Source organism: Cupressus sempervirens, chromosome 3 (assembly GCF_028749045.1).
Source record: "Cupressus sempervirens isolate cs-2001-9-10 chromosome 3, ASM2874904v1, whole genome shotgun sequence".
Classification (NCBI taxonomy): Eukaryota; Viridiplantae; Streptophyta; class Pinopsida; order Cupressales; family Cupressaceae; genus Cupressus; species Cupressus sempervirens.
Genome location: NC_143120.1, coordinates 1,066,840,772 through 1,066,860,513, shown reverse-complemented (window position 1 = coordinate 1,066,860,513; position 19,742 = coordinate 1,066,840,772). Strand labels below are relative to the sequence as shown.

The following is a 19,742-nucleotide window of genomic DNA, read 5'->3' as shown; positions in this document are numbered from 1 at the left end:
TTTAGTAGACTTTTATATTAAATTTTTTTTTTTTTTTTTTGAGAAATTCTTTTTGTAGACTCCTGCCTATTAAATTATTTTTGGTAAACTTTTATATTAAATTTTTTTTTTATTATAGATAAGTAATATTTATATTATTCTACTCTTATAATTAGAAATAATGTCATCTATTTATTAAATGTATTGTAAAAATAAAAAAATTGTTTTCTTTCTTAGATAGCAAGCTCTTTTTAGTATTTGCCCAAGGTTAAATATTAGTATTTGTCAAAGGCTAAATACTATTACAATCACTTTTCATTAACAATGATTAAATTTTCTTATTTCAACCAATTATAACTCAAGATTTTTCTTTTCTAATTTCTAAATTTATGTTTGTATAAATATTTGTTTTTCTCTATTGTGATTGGTTGATATGATCAACATCTTATTGATGAATTTCAAGCAACCACTACTCATTTTATGATGCATATAAATTTTAACTTTATAACATATTCCTCCACAAAAAAAGCATTCCTTATTTTATTTTTAATTTTTAAAAACATTCTTAATTTTTGAAGAGATGTTATTAAATTGTAGATTACATTTTAAGTCTTTATTTAATTGAAACTTTTAGTTTCTAATGAATGGTTCACAAGGCACAACACTTGGTGAAGGTTTTGCAAATGGGGTTGCAAGCTTTGGGTTTTAACCATGGAAGGAACTCTGTAATTAAGCGTGTTCAAGCTAGAGTAGTACTGAGATGGGTGACCTCTCGAGAAGTCCTGGTGCTTCACCCCTGTGAGCATCACCTAGATCCAACGAGTGCTAAGTGTTCCATTTAATCTCATGAGAGATGGACTCATGTTGAATCACTACTCTTGAAACATGGGTCAATGAGTTTGACTCAAAATCACACAGTTAAATCCTAATAGCAATATCACAACTTTTAGTTTCTTTTTATTTTTAGCATTCTTATATATTCAATTATACTAAATGTTATTATTCAACTAAATTTATTTTCTTATAGTTATTAAATTTATTTTTAAATTTTTAGCAATTAATTATATTTACCTTTTTAATTTTCTACTATATCTAATTATATTTAAAATTATAATATAATTAAATTTAGTTTATTATATTAATCAAATTTATTTAAACTAAATTTTTCTTATCAGTAAATACTAGTCAATATGTGGCACTTGTTTTGTTAGATAAATGCAAGTTTTTGAAAAAAATGTAATTAAACTTTCCTCTTCTCAATTTTTACACTATCATTCAAACATTTTTTAAATATACATTTAAAAAAATATTTTATTGAAACATAACAAGAGTTGTGGTACAACTTGAATCCCTGCCTTTGTGCAGGGAATTGAAGATTTTTCTGATTAATAAATAATATGCCAACGAGTAGTTGCTTTCATGTTGTAACAAAAATGAACAATACTCAAAAATAATTTAATATAATAGTAAAGCTTGTAGGAATTCATTGCTAAAAATTTTGGTATATTTAATGTATGTTTATATTTTGATATTATAATATCTTTTTATCTTTTAGTATTTAGCTATATGCAAATTATTATGTATCCCTGGGTAGGCACAATGATTGGTAGAATGAGTAGTTCTTAATCCATGGATTCTAGTTAAAAAGTTAATTAAGCATCTCAATCCTGAACATCAAAATGATTTTGATAAAAATTATTTTTGTTTTTTAGACAAAACCTTTGAAAAACCATGAAATCGGGCTGACAAATTGCATTCAAAAATTCTTCCGCACACGGTGGCTTTGCCCTCCAAACTCTTTAAGGTACTTACAATCGTAGGATGATTTCGTTTCTTTGGATTGATGCTCGCTACCATTGCTAGCACCTGCACCATTTGCACAATCCATAATACCACTGGACTTTTAAAATGTCTAGTTTTGCTAGAAAACAAAATTGTATTTTACCTCTACTATTATTAAATGCCGATGAATTTGTTGAGTCATGAGATTGATGACCTTCCCGAAGTGATTCTTCTTGTTTTAGAAGAAGAGGGCTCGACCCCTTACTATTGTGAAAGGCCTTCTGCATCCACGGTGAATGCATGGGGAGGGCGATCACTATTGCACCATGTGTCCTGTTGAACGGTACATATGGTCAGCCGCCCTTCAATATGGTTCAGTAATGAATAACTGTCCGACCAATATCATCAGTGATCAATTTATGAAGAGCATTTATTGAAGCTTATTTTGGAGATTTTGGTAGGTCATTGGAGGAGAAGAGGGTGGGATTTTCCCTACATTTCTTGAGTCTTTTTGTTACAAACAGTATTTCTTGATTATTTTTGTTAAAAACAGTATTTGATTTCTGGATGTTTCTATATAGAACTTTGTTTGATTTGAAGTCTGAAGTAGTTAATGTGATTTTTATTTCATATTCTTGTAGAAGTAAATAAAAATTATACCCATCTAATTTTAAGTCATTTCCAATCTCCCACTACATTGTCTCCACCTGTTGTCTATCAATGTGCACATTGAAAATACGCCAGCCTAAGAAATCATGGAGAGGAAAGGTGAAGCATTCTCCTTTTTGGTAGTCTTCAAATTCAATTTTGAGAATATTCTCTATGTTAGGAGGATTTGCAGTAATTGTATTTCACTCCACTGGCACGGTTGGCCTTGAATCTATTTGTTGGCATTAATTTTTGTGAATGATTGCAGAAATCCCTGACGATTTTTCAAGAAATCAAGGCGCGACAGACAATGGAATCCAAAAAAAAAAAAATGTCGTTATAATGATAATATGCTGTGAATTTTTTTACATTGAGATAGTGATGGACCACTGGGATTGGTTCTTCGCTAAGTGCTGCTACAAACGTGGAACCCAAAACCAGGAATAGGATATACTGCACATTGACTACCTTGAGTATACCTGAGATAAATACAACTCAGAGAAAAATTGACAAAACAAGATAAGGACAGACCCTAACATTGAAGGCTTGGTAGGATTTCCTGAAAGCACAACCTGGGGACAATTTCTTTCACAATCTTGTCAATTCTCCAGCTGACTGCGCCCTGTTATATATGTATTTGTGTGTGGTGCTTGAATTAAGCATACAGCTTGGCCATTAAATGGCACAAGAGTCAGTGTTATAGACAATACTTTCTCCACAATAGTCATTGAAAATTTTCTTTATGGCAAGCAATTATCTTCAAAATTGACAAACAAAAAATAAAAACTTGCATATTGGATCACATAGACCTATTGATAAATGGAATAGAATTAGATGCTATTTACTAGGGAAAATATGAGACTAGGAAAGAGAGGTATATGTGATCCTTTATGAAATATAAATAAACATTTGACATTTTAGAAATTCAAAACTAAATCTTTATTTCTATTGAAAAATAAAAGATATTTGCAGCAATCCAATTCTTACAATACTTGCCAAAATCCTAAATGTAGTTTGAATTTGTACTAGGGGAGAGGACCCAGTAGTTGGGCATGTATCAATTGTTGTGACGGTTGTTATGATCTTTTGATCCAATTATTGTAACAATACAACCTATTGATTGAGCAAAAAAATATTGACTTTTATGTCTTTATTTATCAGTATATATATCATTGATTTACTAAATTTGAAACAAGTTCTGCACAAGGTACATTCTTTATATACTTCACATCAAACAATGTAAAATGATAGTTTTCAAAAATAAAATTGCTTTATACACAATATAAAGAAACAAGTTCAAAATATTATATTTAAATGTATTCAGTTTTACAAAAGAAAATGCCCAAACATATGGACAAGACATAACTGATAACTTGCTTATAAGTATTAAGCAATGTTCCTTTTTTTATAACTTCCAATACCATTACAAATATAATCATATAAATCAATGTACAACTTATAGTCTTCCACAAGTAAACTTGGAGTGTATGACAAGCAAACTAGAGTACTTGCGTTCAAAATATGGAGTACTTGCATTCAATATATGGAATGGTGTGAGCTCATCAATCCAATCAAATCGAGCAATGAATAACACATTTTAAAAAATTCTAAGTCATATCAAACAATTAATGCTAACAAATCAAAATTCAAATAGAATATCATGGATCAAGCAAATTTTACAACCAATCAAAATGTAGACTGAGAATGCCACGAATCAAGCAATTTGCAAAATCCAAACCATTAATGCAGATTTCTACAAAATCCAAACCATTAATGCAGATTTCTACAAAAAAAGACACCGATGAAAGCTCTTTCCAAAATTCAAATTCAAATTCTTGGAGGGAATAAAAAATTTCTTAATATGGCATTTCATGAAGGAGATATTTTACAATGCCAATTACAATCTCTGTGACCACAAAGACTTGCAATGACATTTGTTGTGAGCAATCTGTGAGCACAAAATCCTTGTTTTAACACTATGTCAGCATTCTCTCTGTATCAACATTCTCTCTGTGGGCTTATTGAGCAATCTCTGAGCATAGTTGTGTCAACATTCTCTCTGTGGGCTTATTCTAGAATATCTAACAAGGATTGCATAGAGGAACTGGATAAAAGAAAATATCCAAGTAGTCAACATATCAGGGCTTAAGATAACAGTCCAGGTATTATACCAAATAATCATATATCTATTTTTCAATGTTGCAGTAATCCATAATATAACTTTGTTATAATCCACATATAGTATGCTATTATCTCTGAAAATATAATCCATTCTATAAAATGCTATTATCTCTAAGAATATAATCCATTCTATAAAATCTATTATAATCTATATAATTTGTTGTTATTTCTGAGAACATTCTATTGTTATTGCAACTATGAGTTTTGAATCTCTCAAAAGTGTTGTCAATAATAGTAAATGTTATTATTGCTACTAAAAATGTCATTTCTTCCAAAAATAACAACATACTATATAAATTACGCCACAATCCATTTTATATATCTGTTGAAATTCATAAGCCACATACTATGTAAAATCTGTCATAATCGATAATATAACTTTGTTATATAATCCACATATAGTATGTTATTATCTCTAAGAATATAATCCATTCTATAAAATATGTTGTAATCTATATAGTTTGATGTCCATGTAGTATATCATTGTATGCATGCTCCAAATTTTGCAAATTTTGCAATAGCATATATGAAAATGCCAGCAGACTCCATTTCTGTGAAAAATGACAACAAATTACATTTCTCTGAAAAATGATAGCAGACTACATTTCTATCCACATACTAGATCATTGTATGTACAGTCCATTGAATATTTACATGATTAAGAAGTTTGAGTACAAAATGGATTATGGCAGATCTATGGATATTAGTGTACTATTGTTCCAAAAAATAATAGCATAATATATCATGGAGTATAACTGAAAAAAAATCATAATATATGATGGATTATAATTGAGCATATGATGGAATATGATAGAACTATGACAATTTCATTTCTAAGAGAGTTACTGAACAATTATCTTCTCTCAAATGCTATGTTAGTTCTACCATATGGTGTAAGTGTAAACATATCATTTGTATGCAAAAAAAATGTTCAGTCTATCTCTTAGACATGATATTTTCTTTGCAAAACTATATTTAATAATTCAATCAAATATTGAAACTTTCCGTGATATTTTTTATGCTAGTTAATATATGATGTTTTGTATTCAAGCATTATGACAGCAGGAAAGAGAAGAAGCAAAAGAACTACTCAAAAATTGAAAGCTCATTATCCAAGAGGTATTAAATTACATGTGGTTGACTCTAATGATGAGGACCATTCTGCCAAGCCAACTCCTGTTCACACAAATCATGATCTTGTTGCCAAGAATATAGATGGTCATAATGGAGCTGTCAAATCTTCTCAATGTCACAAAAATAAGAAAAAAGTGCCAAGACAATCACTGGACAGAAGAGGATATGGAGCATGCTATTGAAGATGTTGAAGATGATTTCTTTTCAATAAGAGGGGCAAAAAAGAAGTGGGGCATCCCTATGAGAAGCTTATCATATTGGTTAGCAGGGCTCACAACAACAAGAATTAGGGGACCACCAACAATTCTCTCCTTGGAAGAAGAGCTAGAAGTTGTTCAGTGGTGTAAAGATTTAGCTCAATTGGGTCATGGATTAGAGGTTATTCATCTTAAGTCACATGTGGCTCACATCTACTAAGCAAGGCCAAATCCATTCAAAAATGGCTTACCAAGTAGATCATGGTGGGTTGGATTCCGCAAACGCCATCCAGATTTGACAATAAGAACTGCGGAGGATCTAGATTGGGATAGAGCAGTGATGCGACGACCAAGTATTGTGGCAGATTTTTATGATAACCTATCAACATTGTATGATTCTAATCATTATGAACCAACACAAATATGGAACTGTGATGAAACAAGGGTTCAAGCAGGAAGAAATTGTGGTATGAAAGTGATTGCAAAGTTGGGAAGTAGAAGTGTGCCTCAAGTCTTATCAAAAAGTAGAGAATGGATCACAATACTCTGCTATATAAATGCAACAGGTCATAAAATACTAGGTTTCTATCTTTTCAAAGAAAAAAGAAAACTTAAAACTTACATTGCAAATTGTGAATCAGGAGCTTGCATGGCAGCACAAGAACATGCTTGGATGACAAAGGAGTTATTTTTAAATTGGCTACATCACTTTGCTAGATCTGTTCTAGGTGGTGCTTCACCTAAAAATAGGCATCTCCTCATTTTTGATGGACATGGAAGCCATATTGCATTTGCCTAGTCATCGACTTCAACCTTTAGATGTAAGTGTATTTTCTCCATTCAAAGGATATTTCAAATCTAAAAGGTTAAAATGGAAGGCCAAACATCCACACATAGAAATAAGGAGAACAAAATTGGTAGAACTTGCAAGCAAAGCTTTCAAACTAGCCCTTGTGCCTGATAATATTACAGCTAGTTTTCGAAGGACTAAAATTTGGCCATTGAATAGAGATGCTCTTTGTAATGACATGAAGCCAAGTGATGCATTCAATGTTGAAGATGAAAATGATGTTGCAAATGATATTGCAAATGAGACTACAAATGATATTGCAAATTATGCTGCAAGAATTGAAAGTATTTTACAAATAGCTGGTTATGAGGGTGATGCCATTGAAAAATGTGTGGCATAAATGATACAAAAGCAAGAGCATCCAAATGAAAACACAAGTACAGTAGTAGATGATGTAATGACACAATAGTAAGAGCATCCAAATGCAAACACAAGTTCAGCAGCAAATGATGTGATGATACAATAGCAAGAGCATCCAAATGCAAACACAAGTTCAGCAGCAGATGACGTGATGACACAATAGCAAGAGCATCCAAATGCAAACACAAGTTCAATAGCAGATGACGTGATGACACAACAACAAGAGCATCCAAATGCAAACACAAGTTTAGCAACAGATGACGTGATGACACAATAGCAAGAGCATCCAAATGCAAACACAAGTTCAGTAGCAGATGACGTGATGACACAACAACAAGAGCATCCAAATGCAAACACAAGTTCAGTAGCAGATGATGTGTTCTCACCAACACATATTAGCTAGACACAATTTGAAAATGATCTACAGGATGAAATGAGTTTGCCAACACAATTTGATCCACTTGTTTGGATTAAAGAGGGAGCATAGGAATTGGGAGTGCAAATTGAATTTCAAAATGAAGACATTTCACTATCCATTCCTTCTCCACCTCCAATGCCAAGAGATGAGGTGGTTCATTATTATGCTGAAACAAAAAATTGGGAAACTTCAGATTTGGAACCTAATGAAGATGAAGATGGCTACACTGAACATAATGTAGATGCATTTAAGACACTTGTAGCTTTTGAGACAGAAGATGAACAAATGTTATGTAGCCAAGGATCATTAAGAAGTTTTTTAAAGCTACCAATTGAAAGGGTTGCAAAGAGATCCATTCCATTAGATAATTCTACTCTTAGATTGGGAAGAAAATCTCAAATACTTACATCCAATGAGCACATAACAATGCAAGAGCAGCAAGAAGCAAGGAAGGCTAAACTTAAAGAGTTGAAAGAAAGGAAGAAAAAACAATTGGAGGAAAAAAAGAAGAATCAAATTGAGTTGAGAAAAAGGAAGGATGAGCAAAAACTTGAAAGATAAATTATTAAAAAAAGAAAACAAGAGGAAAAGGTGCAACAACAAAAGGAGAGGGAGTTGAAAAAGAAAGAAAAGTTGGACTTTAGAAAAGGTAAGCTAGGAAAAGGCAAAAATGGACCTACAAATATTAGTGAGGGGAGTTCATTAATGACTTCTCTTGAACACCATCAAATTGCAAGTGACATATTCAACAATATATCCCATGTATGCCCTACTCTAGATAACCAACAGCTTGGTTATGGCACCATTTCATAATCAAATGCAAACAAAACAGGGAGTACTATATCCCATGCATACCCTACTCTAGATAACCAATAGCTTGGTTATTGCACCATTTTAGAATCAAATGCAAACAGAGCAGGCCATAATAGTACTCCATCAACCCCCTTACCTAAGCATCATCAAATTTTGAGGGATATGTACAACATTCTATCCCCTTACTATGCTGCCCTTCAGAATAGCCAAGCAACTACTAGCCAAAGCCCGCCTCATTCTCCAATCAAACAATTCCAAATTGGTAGACTATTGGATGAAAATATGTTTGGGCATTTGATTCCTATCACCCCACAGGTTGATTCAGCTAGTCCAAGGAAGGCTAAAACTAATAGTACTGAGGAGGAGGTAGAAAATCCTACAAATGATAGTACTGAGGAGGGGCCAAATCCCTTCCCTAGCTTCATGGTGAACTAATGATGCTACAATGACAAATGAAGAACAAATTATTTTGTTGGTGAGCTAATGATGTTGCAATGTAGATATAATTGTTTTGGACGGCAAAATAATACCTCTATAGACTGGTCATTTTGCTACAGACTACTTAATGCTTATAGATTGACTATAGCTCTATATAATTGTATCTTGTCAAGACTAAAATGAAAATCTATAGATTGGTCATTTTGCTACAGACTGGTCATTTTGGTATCAGAATACTTAATGCCTAGAGATTGACTTTAGCTCTATATAATTGTATCTTGTCAAGATTGAAATGGAAATTTTTTCATGAATTGATTCACCATTGTGTTTGTTAGAAGACTCTTCTTATAATTAGAAAACCAAAATATATTGTAAATTTAATCAAAAAATAAATAAAACTCATTATGTAGACTACAATACTGGACTCGAATTTTATTTTACCAAACTAAATCCTTTGCAGCAAACTTATGAATACCAAAAAGAAGAAAAAACAATGGATGAATCATTGCCCAATAAGGTCTACAAAGACCTTACCTACTCAAAAATGTTTCAAATTCTTCAGAATACTTGTGTCAATAGACACATTTTACAACTAACTAAAACCCTCTTTCTACAACCTGCATGTGCACAAAATAACAGCAAAAACATGTTAATGAATATTTTACAATTAATACTCTTGTTGGGCAAATAAAAAATGTAAGGATAAAATAACAAGATCTCCATCATGAGAGGAAGTAGGATTCTTTTGGAATCAATACTATTTAAAAGCCCTTTCTAATTAATTGTAATAATACTCTTCTATTTCATCTGCATTAGATAATTTAATAATCCTAATTATTTGATTTTGAATTAATGTTCTGGAATTGTATGGTTGTATAAATTTGAAATCAGGTACGCTGGTTTTTTTCCCTAAAACAACCTAGTATATTTGGACTTGCTTCATCATATAGAGCCTCTGTGAGTTTTTATTGTCATTGTGGGCAGAAAGTGTCTCATACTAGTAACAGGGGGAGTCATCAAAATGTGAGTCAAAAACTTGATAAAATTGTAACACAACTACGAAAACAAAGCAGCTTAACCTACAATATGCACCTTGAGCAAATTGGTATCAATGCGAAGAAAGAAGTAAGAGAAAATTCACACAAAATTACAAGCTTAATAAGCTAAAAAAAAAGTTTAAAATGCCAGAAAAAGGAAGCTAAAAATGCCATTCCAGTGCGGCAATGAAACCCTTCTTGGTCTATGCAAAATGCTAAATAGAGACCAAATGCATAGAGAAATGCAACATCTAACAATTTGGAACCCCCAAAACAAACCAGAATTGCTATCTGGAATGAAACCAATGCACTTTCAGTAATGGTTAAACAATGTACCTCATAGCAGTTGCGCCATTTATTTGATGTGAATACCCTCAATCATGGCTGATTCCCACACCAATTCCAATTGATTCGAAATGTTGCTCCCGTAGCAGGGGTAATGTTTTATAACATCACACCCATTCCTCGCACAAACCCTAGTAGCCAGGGTAATGTTTTTGAGGATTTCTCTGCATAGAAAATATTTATCTCATGTAACGAAATCAAAGAGAAAATAAAACATTAAGTAATGTAATTAAATGTTGAATTGAATAATTCTAGAAAACAAAACATTAAGTGAGCAGTTTTACCAGCTGTTGTTTCGCGGTGTGGTGATGAAGGTGAGCTCGCTGATTTCGATGACTCCGAGCTTAGCACTGGCAAAAAAAAAGGGGTTCATGTCATATCTATGAAGCTTGAAGAAAAAACTAGAGCTCCTATCTTCGATGAACAACATTTCTCCAAAATTTTCCTTCCTTGCAACAAACATGTACATCTCTTGTGCCCGTGGGAACAATGTTTACGAAAGGAAAAAATCATACAAAAAGCCATATGTCTGTTGTGCCCGTGGTAAGAACATTTAAGAAAGGAAAAAACCCTACAAAAAGCCATACGTCTGATGTGCCCATGGTAAGAACATTTAAGAAACGAAAAAACCCTAGGAAAAAAACACAACGGGAGATATCTGCCTTGAAGCTGCATAATAACAAAACCCCAAGATGAAAGACAAGGATTAAATGCAATCTTGAATACCAGAAGAGGAAAATATGCACTCATCTCACCTGTGACGAGTGGCAACAGCTAAGAACAACTACCACAAACGGCTTCATAATCAAATAATTAATGGCAACGGCTATCACCGACGACATCCTTATCAAATGACCATTAGGAAAATGTATTTAGGGTTAGGTCAACTCCATTCAATTATAAATATTTATATAATTAATTATTACATTAAAAAAATGTTAATGTTGGGATAACATATGGTTAATAATTAGATAGTTAGTAATTTAATAATGAATATAGTCATATAAATATAAATGGTAAATTGTACTTTTAATCAATAGTATATGTGCATATATTACTTATATATGACAAAATTAGCATAATAAAATGTACAAGTGTTGGGATGCACTAAACCAAAGATGGGGGTTAGTAATTGACTTCGATAGGTAGGGGTTTCAAAAAATGAGATTATGAACCATTTTTACTACTAGACATATAAATAATATCAATTTTGATGGTGAGGAGTCTAAACCTTAGTTATAAATTGTTAACTAGGTGATCAAAATATTTTTTTTTTAAATAGTAAATTTTATGATCATTATGATAGTTTTGAGAGGTCAGAAATTAGGGTGCACATTTTGAGAGGTTGGAAATTAGGGTGCATGACTACCAGGTCCTCTCCCTAATCGCCCAAAAGTTTTCAGTAGCACCCCACCAAGCGAAAGCAGTCCAGCGGACAGTCATGTAAGATTAACTAAAAATTATTCTTAGAAGCTTTTTTAGTTGACACAGTTCACGAACGACTGTTATCCAGTCAAATCCCAATCAAAAAGTATCATTTCAAATTTCAAAACTTTTAATTTGTTTGCAAACCTGCAACTGCAACCTGCCAAAGAGTTCGTCATTCGCTTTGCTAAGAAATCAGTGAAGATATTCCTGCACCTGGATTAATGGTGGCAACAAAAGTACTCATTTTATCTAATTAAATTCCATTGCCTACATTAAATGCACTTTTCCCTTGAGGTTATAACCACAGCAAATACATGTGATGCGATTGAATGAGCATATCAAATGTGATTGATTGAGCATTAAATATGAGGAGACTCTTAACTTTCCAAACCCGTCTGAATGCCATTACTAATTAGTTTGCTAAGATTCGCTGATTCTGCCTACAGAGCGCTAGGTAGGTAACATGAAAACAGAAAGATATCTTGATAAAAAAATTTAAATGATGTCCTTTCACTTGACGGAATGCCCACTGCAAATCAAGAGAAACATATGATTGAATTGTGATATGAATATCAGGATTTAACTGTGTGATTTTGAGTCAAACTCGATGACCCATGTTTCATGAGTAGTGATTCAATATGAATCCATCTCTCATGAGAATAAATGGAACACTTAGCACTCATTGGATCTAGGTGATGCTCACAGGGGTGAAGCACCGGGACTTCCCGGGAGGTCACCCATCCCAGTACTACTCCAGCCTGAGCGCGCTTAACTACAGAGTTTCCTCCATAGTTAAACCCAAAGCTTGCAACCCCATATGATTGAATGTTAGCCAATCTCAACACTCCTGTTACAGAATTTCATTCATCTCAAGACAAGATAGGCGAATAAGTACATTCAACGTTCAAAGTATTGATTAGGTTGTTTACAGAGTGCTAAAATAAAATATACATATCAAGATCACCCAAAACTGCATTCTTTCTGAGAAAATCAAATCCTGATACAACAGTGGGGATATTTATGGTAAAAAGGACCTGGACAGTTGCAATGATTGTACTTACACAATTACAAACCCTTGTGAACAAACAAAAAAGTCATCTGTATGCTTACATTAAGTCACCATTCATTTTGCATCACAATTGCATTATTTCTTTATCTCTTTTCTAATGTCCTCATCTTTTCTTCTGTGCTCTGTCATCTTGATGATGGATCGTGGAATCATTGATGCAAAAACTGTATATACAATCTAATCCAGATGCACTCCAAACAAATGAAAAGTCGCCATTCATTTTGCATTACAGCATGATGTAAGCTATGGAACAGGGGAAGGCGCCGCACTGTCTGATTGGGGTTTTCTTTGAGATTTGTTGTAGATCCTGCTGGGGGGACTAGGTGAGAATTCAAGAGGCAAAGAGGGAGCATCCATCTCACCCTTCAAAATCTTAAGAATATCAGATATATGAGGCCTTGTTTCAGGAATTCTCTGCAAACAAAGAATACCCAGAGTAATGCATAAGCTTGCCTGGTCTTTATCAAATGAACCTTTCAATGAGTCACTCACAAGATCTAAAGTGTTTCCTGTTTGGGCCAAATGCCTTGCCCAAGAAATGAGATTAGCCTTCTCAAAATCCTTCATTGGAGATGCCATGACATGCAGAGGCCTCCTCCCTGAGACAATCACCAACATCAGTACTCCAAAACTATATATATCTCCCTTCTCAGACAGAAACCCACATCCTCCATACTCAGGAGGAACGTAGCAAACTGTTCCTCTCATGCTTGTGGTGCTGCTTAGATCTCTGCTCACCAAATCACCACTCCACATCTCACTTCCCATGGAGCAAGAACTGTCTCTTCTGATTTTATGATTATCCCACATGAAGTCCCTTCTACTAACACTGTTTCTTCCCCTATCAAACCTATGTGATGAACTCTTCCACTTGATTTTCTCAAGCTTCCTGCTCTTCTTGCTCATCTCTGCAAAATATTCCTCCTTCCACCACTCCTTGATCTTTCTAGCCTTTTCCTTGCCCTTTTTCCCCTTCTTTGTTTTTCTCATGGACTCTGTCTGATTGCTCACCGTCTCCTCATCTGGGCCAGTAGTCCTTTTTCTCACTTTCCTAGTTTTTTTCTTGATCTTGTGGCTCATTCTTTGTCTGCCAATCCACTCCATGATATACTCCATTGTGCTGAGCTCTCCACTGCCATCATGTTTAGTCCACCAATCCTTACTCCAAAAATTCTTCTCCTGAACATTGCCATCCTGTAGCTCCTTACTCCAATCAGTTCCTTCTTCGGATGGGTACATCTTCATCCAATCCTCACATCCACCAACACCCAAATGCTCTGATACAATCTCTTTTCCCTTGGCATGTACATCATCAACACCTACAGAAGGATCCGTTGTGTGTTGTTGTTCATCTATTACATCAATAGCTAAGTCGCCCTCTATACACATGACCTTGTCAGGGCTTTCCTTAGGATTTCTGTTCATGTTTGTGTGACTACTCTCATCATCATCAGAAGCCCCGGATTTTGAATCTCTGCCTGCAAGAATCCTACTAAGCTCCTGGCTCTTGAATAAGTCCTGGCTCTTCCATAGCTCTTGGCTTTGATTAAACATGTCAATATAATACATATCATCACTCTTGAGCCTCGCAAGCCCAAAATCTGCAATGCGAGCCTTGAAATTGTTATCTAAGAGGACATTGCTGGGCTTGACATCGCCATGAATAATGGGTGGATCACATTCAAGGTGCAGGAAGGCCAAGGCCTGAGCAACATCCAATATAATGTTGTACCTCTTCTCCCAATCCAGCTTTGAATCGTCATTGTTTTCAAACAAGGCCTCCTGAAGGCTACCCTTCTGCATATGGTCGTACACCAGAAGTCTTCTCTTGTTTCCATCCGAGCAATACCCCAAGAGACCTACAATGAAGGGGGAATGTAATCCTGCTATGATGGACATCTCATTCTGGAACTCCCTTTCCCCCTGCTGAGATGAAACATCTAGCTTTTTCACTGCCACCTCTTTGCCATTGATCAGAACTCCTTTGTAGACCACTCCGAATCCCCCTTTGCCAAGCTTGTTTGAATCATTGAAGGAGGTCGTTGCAGCCTTCAATTCGCTGAAGCTGAATCTCTGCAGTCTCGTGTCTGCCCTAAGGTCATATGGGCTAGTTCTGTTGCTTCTCAGACGGCTGTAATAGATGAAAAATATTACTAGAACCAACATTCCCAATCCCATGGCTGCAAATCCCAGAGCTAGAGCCTGGAAACGATGATGGGTAGAGTATGAAAATGGGTGCTCCCATGGGCTAGGAGAGGGGGCGAGGGTTGGCCCTAATCTTGCGGATGTTGCAACCATTTTTGCTTCAAATACCAAAGATTTCACAGCCCAACAGAAGACTCGTTTACGGCAACAAAGATTATGACCCTCGTAACCCTTGGTGCTAGAGATACTATGAATGGCAAGACAAAACTATATTAGTTTTAAAGATTAGAAGTTATGGAGAGTGTGAAATCTAGAAACAGAACCAGCATAATATAAGTGCTCAGATTAGAGGAACACCCAGCGAAAGAAAACTACATAGGATGCGGTGAAGATCGAATCTTTTCCTAACAACTTTCAATAGAAGACCATAAGTAAGGCACAAAAATCCTGCCCAAGCTTGAAAACTAGATGACCCACCCTAAAATTTAAAAAGGAGTAGCCCTTTTCAAAGAGTAAGGATTATCGGAAGCTGATCAGGGATTACAGTTAGAAAACCTACCCTGAGCAAAGAAGTAGAAATCAATCTGGCTAGCCTTACACAAATATTTAAATAAAACTCTCTTGTAAACCTGAATCGGGGTATTGATTGCTGCCATTGAGTACCATTTTGGACATGAACAAAATATTTTTCTTTCATCTTACTTCTTCAAACCATCATTGTTCTGCCCCCTCAAATTCACCGATCATAAATGCATGATTTGTTGTGCTTCCTAGGTTAATCATGGCGGCTTCCATAAAAGTCAATATCAATATGATGCAGAGGCAAAGAAGTCATCCAAACAATGGGCCACAAAGGGATTGGGAATGAGGGGAAAATAACCTAAGAGAAAAGGTGCATGTGAGTCTGTATACTTGTACCATTAAAGGTCCAAGCTGCTGGTACTTTTACAGCCAGATTGTACGACAACTCAGTCATATCGCTGGAGGACTCAAGGCCACATGATACCACGGAAGTTTGGTGCAGGCCAAAACCCAAAGTAACGTGAGTAACAAGTCAACCAAACAACATCGATATGAAAACCGGTCATGGGCGATTTCTTGAGCATTCAGCTAAAGCAGCAATGCCCAAAAATATTGAATTTCCATAAGAAGCAGATATCTCTTCCCTAAGCTTGCAGCACTTCTGATAAAGCTTATCAATCCTTGGGCTGCTAAGGCAGCAAGAGAATCTAGGCATTATTTTATTGATGAACATCATTGACTTTTTATTGGATTACTAAAACAAAAGGAGATATAGACAATTCAAAACCCACTTGGAAAGAACAAAGCCTAACTTCAGCCAACGCAATTCGTGGACTTCCTTCCCTCTATTAAAAAATAACTTTTTTTTACAGGAGTCCACCTATGAGAATGGGGTTTTCTGGGTCAGCTGAAAAGAAGAAAGGAAAAATCAGCCAGCTCAACTGGTAGACTTCCTTCCCCTTGTACTAGGGCACTTTCTGTAATAGCTCACCTATGAGAGTTGCTATTTGCCCCACCTTTACATTGAATCAAAAGAGATAGGCAATTCAAAAACCATTTGAGAAATAAGAAAGCCATTATCAGGTAGCTCAATTGATAGACATCATTCCATCCTGTAAAACCCCACCTATCAAAGTTGGTTCTTGCTAGGCCTTTATATATAGTTTCTTCCATTCAATACATTATACTTAAAATATGAATGTGTGTATATATATAATATATGTGTTTTGTTTTGTTTGAGATCAGTGAAGCATATCTGAATAATGATAGGGGTTGCTGTTATTCAAAAACAGAGGGAGAGTGAGCCAAATAAGAAGCGGTTTTGAAGGCCTAAAAAGGCTGCCATCCATGTGATCCCTCAGAAAAGGAAAGCCCTCTGATTGATACTTGCATTTATACACCTCTATTTAAACTTGGCCCAGTCTGCCACATCATCAAACTTCTATATTTCCATTATCTGAGACTGTTTAGTTGGTGAAGGCAGCCTGATTTCTGCAATTTTTTCTTTCCCTTTTAACCCTTCACAGTTTTTTCTCGGGGCATGTGAACAAATGTATGAGCTGCATTTTTATTGTGTGTTACTCAATTGGGATTTGTCCCTGGAATATCATATGGCCCCAAAAGTGTATTTTTTTATTTCCAGGCAGTTTCAGAGCTTTTGGTTACCTGATAAACAAAAAGATGTGAAGTTGCCTCTGTAATTGTTGGTTTTTTTAACTGAAGAATGCAGAGCTTTTAATATTGGATTAGGTGGTGATTTTAGATTTGCTTTCATATGTCATATATTTTGTGTGCAGTCTGTGAGATCTCTGCAACTGTTTTCATATAATAATTCAGGATTATCTATCTGATACGGGTTTTCTTTTAAATTGTGTTCATATAGTCAACGAGATTATGTTCAGTTGATATATGATGTGGTTAAACAGATTCAATTTTTTAAGATATATTTTAAGTTTTTTTTTTTCGAAAATTTAAAAATAATTATGAATTTGACAAAGTATTTTTATCTTAATATATGATAGGCATTTTATTGTGTTTTTTAAATAGATATTTGAGATTGTATTATTATTTTTTAATAAATTGTATTATATTTTTTTATTCTTAAATTTAAATTGGGCTTAAGTTTAGGACAAACAGTATTTTAGAATTATAATAGTGTAATCTTCTTCATGGAGTACATTAATATTTTTTTTATAAAGTATATAAACTCTTGTATAATTTTTTTGTGTGAACAAATATTAATTGATGTATAAATATTTTGTTTCACAATTTTTTATAACTATATAATATGAATCTTTATATTGAATTTCAAAAATTTATATACTTTAAAGTTGGTGATCTCTTAATTTCTTCAATTACCTCAAATTCAAAATTGTCTTCATCTTTGGGTCTCATCAATAATTCTTATATAATCTCATTTAATGGAGTTGGTTGCAAAGTTTCATGTTAAAAATAAAATACCTTTTAATATAATTTAATATTTTTTCACTCCTTTCTAAATGTGTACTCGTACAATTTAATTAACTATCAACTAATACTTATAATTTGGAAAAGAAAGTGCATTTAATATGTGGAACAAGTCAAATTTATCTTCTAGAAATTTTCATTCTACCACTTTTGATTGATTGTTTGTCGTATTCAAGTGTCTTGGAATGGACACTTGAACATTATGAGATCTAGGTGGGAAAAATCATTACTTATGTTTGGTGTTAAAATGGTAAGATGAATTCATTAACTATCCAATTTCCCACTAAGCCATAGAAGAAAAAAAGGGGCTTCCAAATATAACTCTCCATATAATCCAAGTTAGATTAGCAAAACCCAAGGAGATAAAGGGATGCTAATACTGAACTTAAATCGCATCAAGGAAGTATGCAAGCAAGTCCTCTTTCATTTAATGCAAATTTGTAAGAGTACAATTGATTTAATTATTTAAATGTGAAGTGTAAGATAGATCTAAGTGTTAAATATAAATGATCAACCCAATTTAAACATGGATGCACAATTATGTGAGTAATAGATATGCATGACATGTCAATATGTGCAAAATAGGTCCTAAAAGTCACCAAGGTGAAAAATGTACATATGCACAAGAATTATAATGATGTTACAAGACTTTTTCCCATGGAGATAAATGATGTTTAAAGTTAAAACTAATTTTAATTAAATAAAATAGATTATTATTATGAAAGGGTGTGACCTTTGTAACTACTTATGAACAATTATTTATATGTATAAATTAATAGCAGAGAACACACAAAGAAAAGGAAAAAAATAAGAAAAGAAGGAAAGATCAATACAGTGGGTACACAAAGTTCCTAGGTAAGGTCTTTGTTGGGATTTTAAGCATTGGATAAGGGGCACACTGTGTGTATCCAACTCAGGGTATAACATACATATGGGAGTGTCCTGGCTAGGGTTGTGTTATTTTGTTATTTCATGTTGTAGGGCATGTGTTTTGTACCATGAAGGTATGTGGGGTTCTAAGTAAGAATCATGTGTTGGATTATTTAGGAAAGGTAGGATGCTGAGTTGGGGGTGGGGGCGGTTGAACTAGTATCCTAAAAATCTTTCACCTTAAACCAAATTTGAAATGCCCTTGTCCTTTTTCACAAATTGGTAAACATATAATTTTAAACACAATACTTGTAGATGTAAATAACTTTGTCCATTCTAACTTGCATGAATCGTGAAGCATAAACCATGAAATCATCACACATAACACAAGTATTTGGTCACATAGAAACCCTTGGTTAGAGGGGAAAATATGGTGGGGATGATGCCCACAAATCCATCGCTATTGTAGTGAGAGGGTGCCTTGTTAGGGCCATAATAAGATGCCACTTTTGTTGACTTACTCTACCAAGAGCCATAAAAATAGATCTATTAGGATCTACCTTCTTCAAGGATTTTACAACACTATATATTAGAGTGTGTACCCTAGTAGGAGATTTACAATAAGACTATTAAGTCTACCTTGTGAAAGGATTTAATATGTTTCAATGGTTAAAAAATAGTAGTAAACTTATCTGTGCAATGCAGCCTACTTTGTTGATTAGATCCCTCTTCTTCTTACTAATATATCATCTTAAGTCATTGTTATAGTGAATCCTTCCTTATGCTGCTTAAATTTTTGCTTGTCCTTCTGAATTAAACCCTTCTCAACGTAACACTTAAATACCAACAAATCTCATCTCAACAAAACTTTCAAATTGCTCCTTATAGGTTGTTAAAGTTTTGTTTTGCTTCTTCTAATCTCTAACCTAATTAGGGTTTTGGAATTCTCTAGTATGTATTATAGATTGAAATCAATGATCTAGGATAGTCCAAGTTGTTCCATATATTATCTCTAACATTTCATTGGCCTTCTGTGTCTTGAAATCATAAATAGTCAATT

The 19,742-nt window shown here is 34.1% G+C and overlaps 1 pseudogene across 1 annotated transcript; it reads right to left on the bottom strand.

Moving 5' to 3' along the window:
- Nucleotides 1–12,490: 12,490 nt before the first annotated feature.
- LOC149570422 (putative receptor-like protein kinase At1g80870 pseudogene) lies at nucleotides 12,491–16,029 on the bottom strand (annotated as a pseudogene). The gene has a single exon (XR_016362937.1). The product of XR_016362937.1 is annotated as a putative receptor-like protein kinase At1g80870 pseudogene (transcript).
- Nucleotides 16,030–19,742: the final 3,713 nt, after the last annotated feature.